Source organism: Lissotriton helveticus, chromosome 10 (assembly GCF_964261635.1).
Source record: "Lissotriton helveticus chromosome 10, aLisHel1.1, whole genome shotgun sequence".
NCBI classification, from domain to species: Eukaryota; Metazoa; Chordata; class Amphibia; order Caudata; family Salamandridae; genus Lissotriton; species Lissotriton helveticus.
This window is the reverse complement of record NC_136071.1, coordinates 169,557,762-169,570,673: the sequence shown is the minus strand read 5'-3', so window position 1 is coordinate 169,570,673 and position 12,912 is coordinate 169,557,762. Positions and strand designations below refer to the sequence as shown.

Genomic DNA, 12,912 nt, shown 5'->3' with positions numbered 1-12,912 from the left:
TCTGACCTCTCACACATTATTTTTTCTTGTATACACTAACAAGTGGGGGTACAAGTGAGGTGGATTGACAAACATTGAAATTTGCACACCCTGGTTCGACTGCTAGTGGCATTCTTTAGAAACAGCTTTTGGGCGGAGATATTACTACCCTGCCCTCAGGATCCTTGGAAAATGTTTGTGTCCGTGCCCAATCAGGTCTTTTTTGATATATTGATGTTACGAGTGGAGGGTGACCTGATTGGTAATTCCATTTTATGCTCCTTATTGTGGATGATCGACTTTTAAGTACCCAGCCCCGCCTTTGGTGTACCCATGGCAAGATCGTTGTAAGTTCCTTTTTGCCGGTTCTTCCTAGAAGCATGCCTAGCTGTGGTGAAGGGCTGTAAGGCCGGAGACTGGGTTCCTGAGTATATCCTTGAGTTTACACTCGGGTATCCAAAAGAAACCCTTCGACGTTCTCGGTTACGGGCCTGCGGTCTGTGTGCGTCTAGGAGTTGATGCCTGCATGCCCATGATGGAGGCAACATCTCTATGGCGGCGGCACTTGCATTGAAGAACCGAGGTACTGGCTAAAATCACCGAGGTGCGCACCAGCGCCATGAGCAAGGGGCGGGTAGCATCGGCCTCTACACGCAGACCATGGCGGTCTGTAGACATCCCACGCTTCCTGTGGTGGTCTGTATCTTTCTCTCTCGCACAACTGTCACATCAGGAAACAGGTAGTGGGAGGCGGAACAGACAGCCCGGCACCCACCAACCCTGCATACAGCATCAGGCACATAAATGTAACTACACGCACAAAGTTAAGTGCACACAAAATGTCAGTCATACACATGCAGATGAGTGCACACGGATCCACGTCCACACATCTAGTAGAGGAGAGCAGGCCACCAAATTCATAGAGACAACTGAGCCAGGGGCCTGCCTTGGCTCTAAGAACAAAAGCACGAGACAAGCCAAGCCATCAGGACATCTAGAATGTAAATGAGAACGCAAACTTAATTATGTAAAAAAATATGTTATAAACTCTTTCAAGTTAAACATATTTCTTATGTATCTGGATGACTATCTTCTCTGTCCCGCTTACCACCAAAGGACAATGTTCTGTGTGTCATCATTTCATACTATGTTTAATGAATACAAGCGATGTACTTTAATTCAATCGGACGTGTATAAAGTGCAAAGTTAAGTTTAAAAAAAGGCTGGAGACTATATTTATTATTAATATCGCCCCTGCAACTAAACCACCTGATATTTCACAATATTTGTATTGATAGACAACTGAGTGCCTGGTCTAAAATGACTGAATTATGTGGTTGTTTACATACCAATATACCTACTTGTCCCATTCAAATGTTTGGTTGTGTGGTTGGTTCTCACTTGGGGGTCACTGTGCGCTTACCTTGTCTAAGTATTGATTTCAAGGTGCAATTTATGATGTAAATAAATCTGAACTTTTGCACTTCAAACCTACTGTCTGAACTCTTTTGATATTGTACTATACTAGCCACAGTAATCTTTGTTAAATGCGCTCTGTGTGAAGCACTGTCATTGTTTGTAGTTGTGTAAGTTGCAGGTTGACCAAGGATCTCTGGCCAGGCCTGGTGCTTGATCTTAGAAGAAGCGACTACATCTTGCCTGTCTACGCTAGATTTCTGTGAGACAGGGGTGGGGTGGGGGCTGTTTAAATCTCTCTGCTTGGTCCATGAAGCACTCTTTGATAGTCGTCGGACTCCATTATCTCATCAGTTTATAATTTACAAACCCAATCATTGCCTGCAGTCAGAGAACTCTTTTCAATAACAGTGCCTCGGTTTTGCAGCTCTCCCATTGGTTGAAGAAGTTTTTCCATTGCAGCAGCCGTACATTGGAACTCTTCTCCGCTTTCCTTGCCATCACGTGCTTCAGTGGTAAAGTTTAGTTTAGTTTAATTTAGTAAGGCCTTGAAGGCCTGGCTCTTTAGTTCTTCCTGCATCCAGCAAGGTGGCAGATATCTCTTTCTCCCTTCCTGCTTATTTTATTGTTGAGTTAGGATGCAGCGCCAATATACTTTTACGATGTATGTTTTGTGTTTTACAAATAACCCAAATTAAAGAAATAAACAATTAATTAATTAACATATTAAGAAAATGTGATGGAAAAGGGAAAAACCAAAAATGAGAGAGTTACCCAGATAGGACCAAGCAGGGACCCGGTGAGAATACTATTCAAAAGAAATTCCCTTTTGTGTCTGCATTCAATCACAGTAAGAATAAAAAGAGACACCGAAACGCATCGACATTTGGACAGATAAAGATTAGTTTTTATAAATCTCTAATTGTTATGAAAGATATACATTGGTTTTTAACAATTGTTAAATATCTTATATGAAAATGGAGTATACATTAACAAACTGAAGTTGGCCTTTTATGTATTAGGATAGGTCTTTGCTTGAGCAATAGAGCAGGGCTCAAGTTTTTGATTTTTGACCAATTTAAGACAATCATTAATGTATTTGACTGTTAATGCAATTTTTTTTATATTGTGTATTGATTTTATGGAGTGAATTGTATGAAAAACGTTTTAATTATAAATACAACTTGTAAAACGTGTTAATTAAATAACATTAACTAGGGAAAAAATGTCAATTATATTCAATATCAGTGCTATTCTTTGGTTCAGTGGAAACTTTATTTGGTACTGTGAATGAATGCAGGATCAAAAGGGAATTTCTTTTGAATGGGGAAGGGAAAAAAACAGCACTTTCAACAGTCAGGAGCACGCGGCAGGAAATAATTTTTTACTGCAGATGAACCGAAGCTTTCTACAGCAACGAAATCCACAGACCTGATACCTAGGAGACGAAGCCCTTGCTTCTACCATGAGGAAAGTAAATATCTCCTTATGTGGTACTTGCTCTATCACAGAACCTACATTGTTACATGCATGGAGTGTTCGCCGCCATGCTGTGTTGAAGAGCAGGTGCAGCGCTGCGCATGCATGTTGCAGTCACTGAACTTCCCCCACTACACTCGATGTACATGCCACAGACGCTATAGGTTACACATGCTGGTAAGAGCTAGCAGGCACTTGCATATATCAAGAAATGAACTGCCTATGGGCTGCATGCGCGATTTTCTGTCAAAGTTATGTCATATTCCACTCACTTGGTTGCCTTGCAGATACTTAGACTAGTTGTGTGTACCAACAAGAGCACCTTGTTTGCCAACTTATTGACACATCCGGCATGACGGGTGCATGGGGGACTGTTCCGCGTTCTCGTGTAGGGGGGGTTCGCGGGGGTAATTAACATTTTTTAAAAACGTACTTTTCCCCGGGTCAGACGCCGCCGCCTCTGCTCCTGCTGCTCCTGGCCGGGCCTCGCGTCAGGAAGCAGGCTTCCTTCCTCCCCTCCCCAAGCCAATCACAACGCTGCAATGGCAGCGTTGTGATTGGTGGGGATGGTGCTCAGCCAGGCACCTGTAGGGATGCCATTTTCTCTATGTAGGCTGCATGAGGCCAGAGGGCCGACCAAACAGTCAGGGCCCACACAGTGGGCAAGCCTCTCCCCCCTGCCCTCGAGCAGGACTGCCCCCCCCCCCCCACCAACAAGGCACTTCTGCTTTCTTGCAACATTTTATGTTTCTTCTTCTCGCACTGCAAGAAAGCAGTGGGGCGAGCCCCTCTACCCTAATGGAGGAGCCGCCCCTGAATTTCAGACCAATAGCAAACAAGTCTGCAGTCAATGCAGCTTTGAACTGTATTGGAATAAGGACTCTCATCTCACTATTCAGGAGCTACAAGTAGCAACATGGAATTTGGGAATAATCAATGCGCGCTCACTGTCCAGGCATGCAAATGACATTAGAACCCTGCTGGAAGAGGATCCGCTGGACGTTTTATTTGTCAGTTTGTCATTTGTCATCCTGACGGAACATGACAGCCTGGTGGCCACAGAGGAGATCAAAGCCATACTGGATAATGGAGGCTCAGCCGCCATCCTACTACTGGATTTAAGTGCCGCGTTCGACACAGTGGATCACAAGATTCTAAGAGATAGACTTTGCGAGGTGGGATTTCAGGGCAAAGCATTAGATTGGCTCACCTTGTATCTGGAAAACAGATTCTACCAAGTCATGGACAAAGACTGCCTCTCTGACCGCGTTCCAGTGATTTGTGGTGTCCCTCAGGGATCGTCTCTCGGCCCCAAGTTGATCAATATATATGTGCGCCAGCTTGCCACCTTAGTGCAGGACTTTAATTTGTCAGCGGTCTCCTATGCGGATGACACCCTGCTGGTTGTTTCTCTTATAGAAGGCCCTAATCCAGGAAATAAACATTTGGCACCCGGTTTGGATAAACTACACCGCTGAATGTCAAGCCGCCGCCTAAAGCTGAATGGTGATAAGACGGCCGTTCATATCTCGCCTCTCCAACGTCCAGGAGCCAAGGCCCCTGAGGAACTCATGCAATAGTTACTTCCACCAGGGCACAAAAGGATGGCACTTCTCGGGCCGCTGTTGTCGGGTCGTGTTGAGTCGCAACAGCTGGCCCCAGGCAGCACCTCCTGTTGAGAGCAATCCAGCCCCATTTGCCAATAGCCACTTCAAAAGCGCACCCTCTCCTCTAAGATGTGGTATGCGAGGCCGCGGACCGCCTCGCCTCGTCTCACAGGCCTCACTGCTATTCGAAGCACTGAGGTGGCGATACTCCCCAGCAGCTACACTCACTGGTGCATCAGAGTCAGTGGAGCACAGGCATCAGGCTTATGAATGTGTTATATGGCTATTTGTACGAATGATGGGAGATTAATGCAGCGTGTGTCGGAAGTTGATTCAGTGAGCAGCCATCTTCCTCGGCGGGTGGCCTCAGAGACTTAATTAATCATCTCAATGTTGAGCATCAGAAAATCACACCTCTTTGGCCACAAGCAAATGGCATTGTCAAGTGTTTTAAGGGTACACACAAGGAGACAGTTCAGTGTGCTGCACTGGAGAAGCTTGATCTCAAATCAGCTCTTCATTCTGCTCTTCCTGCCTGCCGGTCGACTCCCCATTCAACAACAGGTGAAAGTCCTGCCACACTGATGTTCAGGAGAGCCATGACGACAAAGATGCCACAATACAAGATTAACAAATGATGGTGAATTTTGTCAAACAGTTTGTGTTACAAGATGAAAGTTTACACAGACAAACACCAATTTGCTAAGAACACTGTATTTTCAGAAGGAGAGAGAGTCCTAGTAAGACAAAAGAGAAAAAGCAAGTCTGATGCTCCATTTGATGTTGAACCATTTGAAGTGGTGACTGCCCACCATCCTGGAAAGTCGATTATGCAAGATTTTGGGCATTTCAAGCATCTGCCTCATGAGTCGCACTTCAGATGTCAGAAATGAGATTGTTTTAATTGAGGCTTCTGAGAGCCCACTGACTGTCCTTGTCTCTAAATCACCAGTGCCAGTCATAGACACTTCTCCTATCGCTTCACAGCCTCATAGGACATGATCTGGTCGAGCTCCACAAGGACTATTGAAAAGTTCTGATGTATATATCCAATATGTGTACTTTTTATTTAACAAGGGGGAGATTTAGTGTCTTATGAGGTAGAGATGACGGGACCCTTTTGATTTCTGATGGACTCCGTAGAACTGTGACATACGTGTTTGGGTGTGATTGAAAGAATTCATGATTTAGAATGTTGAGTTCACAATTACATTCTGAGGACTAAAGATGTGTAATACCAAGCTCTGTGTGGCGTAATCATTTACATGTACCGAGGCTAGCGAGGACGCTACACCTATCAGCCAATCCTCCTTGAAGGGCAGCCTTTTGAGCTTAGCACTCAGTTAGTTTATAGTAGTTTATGCTAGTTTATAGCATTTTGATAATGCTGTTCAGTAAAAGAGAAGCATATCATGCAAATCACATCTTGCCTCCTCATTCTTGGTTTTCAAAATCTCATCCTCTGAACTGGCTTTAAGTTCACCTTCCATATGTCATGTTTGATGCCTCCAGCGGGTGCAAGATCAGCCTGAAGGAAATTGCTAATAGACAAAGCCGCCCTGGCCCAGAAACTCCACACATGGGCCGTGATGCAATCCTACAAAATGCTGAAACCCCAACCGTACCTGTCAGAATACTTTTCCTATAAAAAAAAAAGGCAGAAGCTGACCCTACTAAGGCTGGGATCATTCCCTTCGAAAGATCTCACTCCAAAATGGAAACAGACGCGTATGACAAAGGAATGCCGCCTCTGCAGACAAGGTGATGAGTAACTATTACACTTTTTATGTATTTGTCCTGCGCTCCTAGAGATTTGGAAAACACTCCTTCGAGAAACACTGAGGAGAGAACAAATAAGGACCGGCAGAGCGGCGGTCATAAAATGTCTTGGAGGCTTGTCAGTTCCAATGTCCTGCAAAGCAATAAAACTTTAGAACATAGCGGCAAAAGAACTAAATAAGAACGAATGCTGAACCGAACTATACAAGAGGGGACTGCTTTGCATACTCACTTTTTAGGTTTCGACCTGGCGAGGGGCGAAGCCCCTCCCAGATCGAAATCTTTTGTTTTCAGTAGTGAGGTTCGGACCGCCTCTGTTTCCAATTGGCTAGTTCCATAAATGGAGACTAGCCATTGGGAGACAGAGGCTGTCAATCGCGCTTTCTCTTGAAAACGCGATTCGGGGGAGTTTCTGGTGCTTTTTTTAAGCCCCGCCCCTTTGTCCCGGGCCGCGCTGCGATTGGCTGCCGGCCCGGGACACCCCCCGTGACGTCATTCCCGGGCCGCGCTGTGATTGGCTGCCGCCCGGGACACCCCCGTGACGTCAGCCAATCACAGCGCGGCCCGGGACCTGACTTCTTTTGTTGTGGCGCTTGTTATATATTGTTCATAATGTGCTTTTATTTTTGGAAAGATGATTTACATTGTACTGTGCTGAACGTACGAACTGAGCTATTTTCAGTTTATCGCAGCAGCAGTTTTGCTGCACAAACATGAAATCATTTCATTTAGTTTAACTTGGACTGAATTGTACTAATGCGCACAGAAGAGATGTGGTATTTCAGCAGCTGGATCGATAACATCGAAAGACGAACGAGAACTCCTATCTACCCCCTTCCCACTCCACCTTTCTCGTCAAGCCCAACACTCCAATCCTCTCCCTTCTCACATCTCATTGCACCACACTTCCTTCCCATTTCCTCCTCCCCCGCCCCCTCTCTCCTCGTGTGTCCCCAGCCCTCCGCTTCCTGTGCACTCCGTGGCACACTGTCGCCTCCCTGGCACAGCTACCACCGGTCACCGAAGTGGAAATTGTTGCGAGCACTTCCCCTCTCGCTGTGGCCGGGCGCGAAGGGGTTAAAGCTGGGGGCAGTGAGGAAGTGCGGATGGCAGCACTGTGATTGGCTGCCGAGGGGCAGGTAGTCCCGGGGCCCTGGACGCCCATAGACCGCCGCGGCTGCTCGTCAGGGCTCAGAGGTTGGAGGGGGCGTGCATGGAGGATCTGTAGGAGCGTCGAGGCGAGCCTCAGAGGAGCGGCGGCAGTGCCGAGGAGCGGTGCCGGGGGATGGTGAGTCCAAGGGGTCTGAGTGCTTCATGAGGCCCGGGGCTGCGTGTGTGGGTGCCAGCTCAGGGGATGAAGTGGGGAACCCCTTCAAGATTAATAAGGCGTACAGGACAGGGGCAGGTAGAGCAGCTCCTCAACCCCCTCCCCACTGTTCATGTAGAGCCGGCCGTGGCTGCTCGAGGGGATGGGGGCCTGCCGATGTGCTGTATCGTACAGGGGAGCTGTATCATGTAACTTAACGTTTGCTTTTGTCATTTGTTCACTTGTAATTTTTTCCTCAGGTATCAGTACTGTTCCTATTGTGAAGCGCTCTGACACCCTCGGGTAAAGTCCGCGCTATATAAGAACGCAATAAATAAATAAGTACATAAATAAAATGGGGCATGGGAGTCCGGGCTGTTGGTTCCTTCTGCTGTGGACTGGAGGGGTTGAGGCGCCCAGGTCCTCGATGTAAGGCGCTTGAGTGCAGGGGTGCTTTTCGCGAGGCGCTTGCTTGCTGAGTAGAGGCGCCAGACGTGCGGATGCCCTGGAGTACCTGTGTGTCATCTGTTGCTCAGTGCGGTGCTCTCTCTGGTGGCAGGGCAGGTCGTGCCGCTCTTTATCTCAGACGTCTGTTTGGAATCCCTTCTGGAGGATTGAACACAGCTGTCCCATCACAACCGATCCCGGGACGTGGGGGTCATAAAGCTCTCGTCCCAGGGCTCTCTTATGGGGATACAACTTACCTGGTGGAGGGAGATTTATATTCCTTCTGATTCATTAAGTTTGTGTCACGAGGTACAAACAGAACAGAAAACATGAAACCCCGCTCGTATCCCCAGACTCTGCCCCCAAACCATCAACATCCCGGCTCCAGGGGCGAAGTTTGGTCAGTAGGATGGGGGAGGGGCTGGTTATGAGACTCGGGGATTGAGGTGAACGTAAGGAGCAGTAGGAAGGTAGAGGAGTGCAGATGAGGAATACTTAAACTCAATATTTTGTAAAATAACTTGTTAATATCTTTAAAACAGATACGAAAGAGTGTGTTTTCGTCGGCGTGTGTATGTAAATATCCGAAGTGAAAGCCACAGGCTACTCACTATACCCGCCTGGAAGCACTTATACCGAACTATTCAATACAGAATTCGTTTATTAGGTGGGTGTACCCCCTTCCTCTACCCCCCGCCCCCCCAGCTATGCCCCTGCTCAGCTCTCCCATCTTCTGCACACTCCCTTCACTCTCTCCTGGATGCATTTCTCCACCTCTCCTTCACCACCCCCTAAACACTCGCATGTAAGCACTGCATTTTATTTTACTTTCGCCTTGTCCATATTCTGACAACTGTGTACCTCCATCCAACACATTTGCACTTAATCACAATTGCAACAGAAATACGTGACCATTGCGCTCTGCAGAGAGGCCAAGGACTGGATGATCATGTAATGTGAAGATCTTTATGACCCACTGAGCAGCACTGGGACAGACTTGCGATGCCTTCAGCCTCCATTCCAGTACCGGGGCTCATATACACCTGGAGTCGACTCAGTTCAAAGTATGCCCTGTACTCTTAAGAGCATTATGCTATAGGAGAAACACAGCATCCTGGAATTAACTCACTTAACTGTGCATACCCTAAGAGTGTTAAACATAGGAAATATAAACGGGCACTAAATCGAGGACGGTGATTACCTTCCCGTTTTTTTATATTCAATGTTCAGAAACAGGTCCGCGTTTTCTCCAGTAAAGTTAAGGACGTGAATATAGGGACCGGTTCAATGCCTATTTTTAACTACAACCGGGCCTGAGACCTGGAGGGACCCGGTCTATTTACTGTGCACAATGCATTGTTTACTCACAATACCAGATTGAAAATTACAAAACAAGAACGACACATGCTAAAGCACAGTCAGGCATTTTTTAAGTTACCTGGTCACCTATCCATTGCTGTATTCATATTTGAATCTGTTTAAATAGTGGTGAAATCTATTGCCCCCAAGTGATATACAGAAGGCCCTTTCCAACAAGAACAAAGTCATGGCCTTTATTTAAATAATTCAAGAAGTTGGAAGAATGATTTTTTTTTCTCACAGAAATGCTTTATTGCGCTATCTGTGCAAATTAATGTAACGCATCACACTGTTTCCAGTCTAGCATTTATTTCAGGAAGGCACCCAGAGTACAAAACAGATCAAACATTCCACCCCCCTCCACCGCTCCTTTGTTTTGTAAGTTGATATCTTAGTGTCTCCATCCTACATGCCTTATTTATGGTACTTTCTCCTGATGGTAAATGTGCTTCTAGAGGCTGTGACGATGCACGGAATCCTTAAACTGCAGGCACGTTCTAAAATCTAACTGGAAAAAACAGAATAGAAACGCTTACCTTTTTTTTGCCTTGTAAGCTTGTTTCCTGCTTATCGTATCTTTTCCACAGATTCTTTCAGTCTGTGAAAATCACCATTTGTTGGTGAGTAGCTCTTTCAGTGAGATCTGGTCAATGAGTATATATACTTCCTTTCAGGAATCGTATGTCTTTTACACAGTGTTGGGGTCCCTTTTGTATCAATGTATGTTAAAATGACAAAATAGTAAGATAATACTGCTACGGAACGTGCTGCATAGTTTAGCCAACTTTGCCACATAATTTGGTCCTCCATTGCAGTATAACCAGGGTTATGGACAGGGCCACTAGAATTATGCGGGTTTAACTGCCTACTTATAGATTTACACACAATCCTCTATCTGCTGCATAATCTGCACATAAAAAAAAAGTTTTTAACTCAAACAGACAACGTTACTAACAAGCATTTACAATGCAACGGTTTCGCCTTTGGAAAAGTTAGAGCTATTGGCAATGTAAAGGACAATGCCATTTATTTATCTGTTTTCAAAACCAACACATAAATACAAATGTTGTCATTTACAATGCCAATAGCTCAAACTTTTCCAAAGGCGAAACCGTTGCATTGTAAATGCTTGTTAGGTTTTGCCTAGCAATGCGTACGAAGTACGCATGCGCTAGCAAAACCTCTTGAGTTCTATGTCGGGTGATGACCCGCCTCTGTCTCTCATTGGCTAGCTCCATAAATGGAGGCTAGCCATTGGGAGACAGAGGCTGTCAATCGCGCTTTCTCCAGAAAACGCGATTCGGGGGCGTTTCTTGGTGTTTGTTTAAGCCCCGCCCCTTTGTCCCGGGCCGCGCTGCGATTGGCTGCCGGCCCGGGACACCCCCGTGACGTCATTCCCGGGCCGCGCTGTGATTGGCTGCCGGCCCGGGACCTGACTTGTTTTTGTTAGTGACGGGTTTTAGGGTCATCCTTTGTATTTTTGTTTTTGCTTTGTTTGTGTCTGCCCCCCTACATTGTGGTGTCGGAATTTCAGAGCTAGTGTTATACCTGTATTTTCCCTTGCGTTTTGTGCTATTCATACTTGTTTTTCTGTTATATTTCAGTATGCCTCTTGGTAATGTAGTGGGGTCCGTACTGTTAGCATTATATTTTGTGCAGCGTATACTTTCTCTGCTAATCTTAAAAGTGTTTGTCCTCACAGAGATGGCTGCATGTCCACCACTGTCCGCTGAAATCTCACTTCCTGTGCGCTTCCAGTCTGCTGCCCGCCCAAATGCGCGTCACTTCCGCTCTGCCATCTTGTCCCTGTTGCAGTAGGGATTGCTGGAAAAGTTTGTGCTATGGGAGGTAGCGGGAAGCAAAGCGGGCTTGAGAGGCGCCAGCTGAGGAGGCACAGAGGGGAGCGACACCGTAGTAGGTGGCGTCCCGGTTGGCAAGGGGCGGAGATAAGAGAGGGGAGGGTTTTGAAGCACTGTCGGGATAAGGGGAGCCCCCCCAGGAAGAGGGGGGGCAACCACAACGGTGTTGAAAGAGGAGCCATAGGGGAAAAGAGCCCCAAGGGCTCAGAGGCTGTCAAGGTACGGAAAGTGGAGCTGCACGGACACCGTAGGGGTGAAAGGAAGGACCTCTAGAGACAGGGAGGAGCCACAGCAGAAATCAGTGCTCCTGTGAATAATTTTAGGGGAGCGCCGATGACGGGAGGGTAGGAAGAGGGAGGCGCCGCAGCTAACTCAGATAGACGGGGCACCTGAATGGTGTTTGTGTGTCAGAGTCAGCCAAGAGCGCTGCAGAGGCACCCCCAGTGCGTTGGTAGTAGAGCACAGGGTTCCTCGCCGATTAGGATAAGGGAATCATCCCTACCGAGGGAGATAACTGCGGACACGCCCAATCGAATTAGACGCCCCACAGTGATGAGGAACCATTCATTCATGTATTCATTAAATAGTTAATGTCCTGTTAAAGATCATCTGCTACCGAAGTGTGGTCACTTAGTTGGAAGATCTTCTATAGGTGCGACAGGCACCTCAAGGCAGAAAACGGTACTTAACTGTACACTAAACACTGCTGAGGGTTTTTTGCTGAAACAAGCCAACACGAGCCCGTTGTGCAGTTTGTGAAGCAAGTTATACTCAGCCATGTAAAGTTAAGGATCCAGTCGTGTAGAAGATTTCCCCAATGGTACCAAAAAATCCCAGGCGACACCCGAGGGTGCTGTCAGTATTGGAAGACGCTTACAGTGGCCTATGGGCAGCATTAGATCACCGAAGGCACTCTGTCATTCCATTATGTCTTTTATATTTAAAGTACAATTAAATACTTGCTCGGTATAAAGAGTGCCACTCGGGTGTAAACAGAACTCCGTGGCGCTACCTCAAGGGTTAGTAGGCTGAGGTAGTAGTTAAAAGCCTGATCTTCGTAAGCCATTCCGAGCGTGAGTTGACAGTGCTGCATTTCTGCAGCTACTGTTTGTTATCGAAGATCGTTCGTCTCTCGCTTACAGGAGAGCTGGAGGAAGGAGACACAAAGGATTATAAGTAGCCCGCAGTTGTGCACATTAAGGAAAAGCAAAGGCTCAAACACGACGTGTGATTTAGCGCACGCTGTGTTCCTTTTCTTACAGTGCACAGCTGCGGGGCTGATTGGGGTCCATTGAAATAGTATTCGTGTTAATTGCAACGCGAATACTAATTCAAAGGACCACAATCAGCCCGCAGCTGTGCACTGTAAGAATCTCGCGCTGCTCGCATTTTAAAAGCGGCGGCGCGAACGGTATCACGGGAGTGCGAGCTAATTACAGCACACTGCGTGCTTAAGGTGACCTCTGTGCTCGCGTGCGCAGCTTCTTGGGAACAGTGGCGGTAACTATTTTTGAGTTTTCGCCTTCTCTCTCCTCGTGTGTAGAAGATGCACTGAGGATGATGGATTGCTTGACTGAGTTGTATTTTTGATTTCTGTTGTGTTGCTGGCGGGGTCAGGAGCTGCCCGCTGATGGTGTGGGGATGGCCGAGAAAGCGACTACTTTATCCCATCACTCTCAGC

At 46.8% G+C, this 12,912-nt stretch overlaps 1 pseudogene; it reads left to right on the top strand.

Moving 5' to 3' along the window:
- Nucleotides 1-12,296: 12,296 nt before the first annotated feature.
- On the top strand, nt 12,297-12,387 carry LOC144786302 (small nucleolar RNA U3; annotated as a pseudogene).
- The last annotated feature ends 525 nt before the right edge of the window (nt 12,388-12,912 follow it).